Source organism: Mandrillus leucophaeus, unplaced genomic scaffold (genome assembly GCF_000951045.1).
Source record: "Mandrillus leucophaeus isolate KB7577 unplaced genomic scaffold, Mleu.le_1.0 Scaffold196, whole genome shotgun sequence".
NCBI lineage: Eukaryota > Metazoa > Chordata > Mammalia > Primates > Cercopithecidae > Mandrillus > Mandrillus leucophaeus.
This window is the reverse complement of record NW_012101987.1, coordinates 3,107,391-3,111,157: the sequence shown is the minus strand read 5'-3', so window position 1 is coordinate 3,111,157 and position 3,767 is coordinate 3,107,391. Positions and strand designations below refer to the sequence as shown.

Below are 3,767 nucleotides of genomic sequence, written 5' to 3'. Positions count from 1 at the left end.
CCTCTTTACTAAGCACAGTACTAGGTCGGTAACTGAAGAATATGAGAAAGATTCATGTTATTTATTTTTAATAAAGCAGGTATTGCTGTTTCTAACCCAGACCTGATCACCTGTCTAGAGCAAGGAAAAGAGCCCTGGAATATGAAGAAACATGTGATGGCAGATGAACCCCCAGGTAGGTGAGAGTGACACAACAGATGACATGAATGAGAGGTCCAAAAAAAAAAAAAAAAAGAAAGCCAATGCTTAAAATGTTATTTGAGAAGCTGTGTTCCAAAGCAAATATTTTCTGGGAAGCCTGAGTTTTTTTTTTTTTTTTTTTTTTTTTCTCTTGCATAGGGGCATCTTCTGTCTTATGCTTTTAAATTCTTTAAGGATTCTTTCCCTTTGGTGAGCTCCCTTCAAGTTTGCCATCAGAACCAAAGTCCTCTTCATGGCATACGAGATTCACATTCTGACTGCTTTTCCATTGTTTTTGGGGACACACAAATATCTACATGATTTTGAGAAACTCTATGTTAAACTATTTTCTTTTCTTTTCTTTTTTTCTTTTTTTTTTTTGAGACTGAGTTTCATGCTTGTTGCCCAGGCTGAAGTGCAATGATGTGATCTAGGCTCACTGCAACCTCCGCCTCCTGGGTTCAAGCAATTCTCCTGCCTCAGCCTCCTGAGTAGGTGGAATTACAGGCACCCGCCGCCATGCCCAGCTAATTTTTTGTATTTTTAGTAGACACAGGGTTTCACCATGTTGGACAGACTGGTCTTGAACTCGTGACCTCAAGCAATCTGCCCGCCTTGGCCTCCCAAAGTACTAGGATTACAGGTGTGAGCCACTGCACCTGGCCAAACTATTTTCTTAGTTCTCTTTTTGTATCATGTTTGAAATGTGTAAGAGGTAGTGGTTTCTGTTCCATTGTTTGTTGTTGTTGTTGTTAACTTTTCTGCACATTCTATTCTGTTCTTATTACTATATTCTTGATATATAGTTTGAAATTATAAAGTGTGATGTCTTTCTACTTTGTTCTTTTTCCTCACGATTGCTTTGGCTATTTGAAGTTTATTGTAGTTTCTTACAAATTTTAGAATTGTATTTTCCATCACTGCGAAGAAAAATGCCACTGAAATTTTGATAGGGAATTTATTGAATCTATAGATTACTTAGATAATAGGACACTTTAGGCTGGGCGCGGTGGCTCAAGCCTGTAATCCCAGCACTTTGGGAGGCTGAAACGGGTGGATCACGAGGTCAGGAGATCGAGACCATCCTGGCTAACACAGTGAGACCCTGTCTCTACTAAAAAAAATACAAAAAACTAGGCGGGCGAGGTGGCAGGCGCCTGTAGTCCCAGCTACTCGGGAGGCTGAGACAGGAGAATGGCATGAACCTGGAAGGCGGAGCTTGCAGTGAGCTGAGATCCGGCCACTGCACTCCAGCCTGGGCGACAGAGCGAGACTCCGTCCCAAAAAAAAAAAAAAAAAAGATAATAGGACACTTTAGCAATATTTATTTTTTCAATCTGTAGACATGCAATATTTTTAAATTTGTGTCTTCTCTAATTTCTTGTATTAATAACATGTCTTTCCTTGTAAAGATTTTTTACTTCCTTGGTTAAATTTGTTCTCAGAAATTTATTATCTTAATGCTATTTTAAATTGTTTTCTTTCTCTGTTAGATAGTTTGTTTTAAGTGTATGGAACAGTAACAATACTGGTATGTTAATTTTATGTTTTGCTAATTTACTGAGTGTATTTATTAATTCAGACAAATTTCAATGTAGTGTTCATGGTTTTATATATATAAAATCATATGATCCATAAACAGCAACTTTTTACTTACTTGTCTTCAATTTCAATGGCTTTTTAAAAATGTTTTTGACTCATTATTCTGCCAAATACTTCCAGTGCTACGTTAAAATAGAAGCATTGACAATGGGCACAATATTGTTTTGCATTAGTGTCTGTGAATTTGAAGGAGCAAGCAACTCCTCAAGCTTCTATAAACTGGTTTCAGTAGGTAAAGATCTTTTTCTGTTATGTTTCCAGGGTCATAGAATGCTGTCTGGGTTTGTAGTGGAGAGGGGGTGTAGCTTGGTCACAAGGCTGCTGGGACTGCACTAGGGTCTACCTTTAGTTGGCTTGTTACAGGGGCTTGGGTAGCTGTAATCCCCATTTTATTTTTGGACAGACTGAATATCCTTCAGGACTTTGATCTGTAGAGCAGACAGCAGGGCAGGTTTCTGCAGTCAGGCTCATATATAATGGCCCTTATATCGGGATATGAATGAGTATGGCTTTTATTGAGTACCAGAGAGGATTACTGTAGTTATGCAGACAAATTCTTTTGTAATGGTATATCAGTGTTGCACAGCAGATTCTATGAGTAAATATGTCACTTATTGTGCAGTTTCAGTGTTTTGTTAATGTAGGTTTCTTAACATCGAGTTATTGTGTTTTTTTGTTTCACTTTTGTATTATAATTTTGGACAGCTTGCAATTCGGTTTATCTCTTGTAATTAAGAGATAAATCAGCCATATGTCTGTCACAATTAGATATATATGTGTGTCTGTTTATCTATAAATATGACCCCAATATTGGTTATGGCTTATCTTGTATATATTCTTTCTTAACTAATTTTCAGTGGTTTTTATCTCACCTAAGTGAGTAGTCATGGAAATATTTTCGCCATCTCTTATTTTCACCATGTGTTTAATGATGGTGTTTCTCTCACCTTTGTGTACTTTTATAATTTGAAGGTAATTTTTGAAAAGATTTATAAAACTGTATTTTTTTCAGTTTTTCCTTTAGAAAAATTAATTGTTGTAAAAACACATAATATTTACCATCTTAAATCTATTTAAGTGTACATTTTAGGGCCAGACATGGTGGTGGCTCACATCTGTAATCCAGAATTATTTGAGCTCAAAAGTTTGAGATCAGTCTGGGAAAATATGGACATATGTTTTTCAAGATGTTTTTTAAAAATAGCCAGGCATGGTGTTGTGCATCTGTGGTTCAGGCTACTTGCAAGATTGAGGTGGAAGGGTTACTTGAGCCTCAGAGTTTGAGGCTCAAGTGAGCCATAATTGTACCACCACACTCCAGCTTTTTGACAGAATGAGACTCTGTCTCCAAAAAAGAAAAAAAAACACAACTCTACATTTCAGGCAGTCATGTTAATTATATTCACATTGTTATGCAAAAGACTTTTAGATATTTACATTTTGTGAAACTGAAACTCAATACCATTAAATAACAACAACCCATTTTACCCTCTTTCCAGCCCTTGACAAACACCCTTCCTCTTTCTGTTTTTATGAGTATGACTAATTAAGATATCTCATATAAGTGGAATCACACTGTAGCCATCGTTTCGTTACTGGCTTATTTCAGGTGACATAATATTCTCAAAGTTTATCTTAAAATGTGACAAGATTTTCTTCTTCTTTTTTTCTTTTTTATTTTTGAGACGGAGTCTCCTGTCGCCCAGGCTGGAGTGCAATGACGCAGTCTCGGCTCACTGCAACCTCTGCCTCCCTGGTTCAAGCAATTCTCCTGCCTCAGCCTCCCGAGTAACTGTGTGCCACCACGCCCGGCTAATTTTTTGTCTTTTTAGTAGAGACAGAGTTTCACCATGTTGGCCAGGCTGGTCTCGAACTCCTGACCCTCAGGTGATCTGCCAACCTCGGCCTCCCAAAGTGCTAGGATTACAGGTGTGAGTCACACCACTTGGCAAGATTTTCTTTTTTAAGACTGAATAATGCCGGGC

General features: G+C 37.6%; 1 pseudogene across 1 annotated transcript in view; it reads left to right on the top strand.

Moving 5' to 3' along the window:
- LOC105538626 overlaps positions 1-3,767 on the top strand; it is a 146,485-nt pseudogene that overhangs the window by 12,684 nt on the left and 130,034 nt on the right. The window contains exon 4 of the transcript XR_001005938.1: positions 80-175. The product of XR_001005938.1 is annotated as a zinc finger protein 430-like (transcript). The remainder of the gene's footprint in view (positions 1-79; positions 176-3,767) is intronic.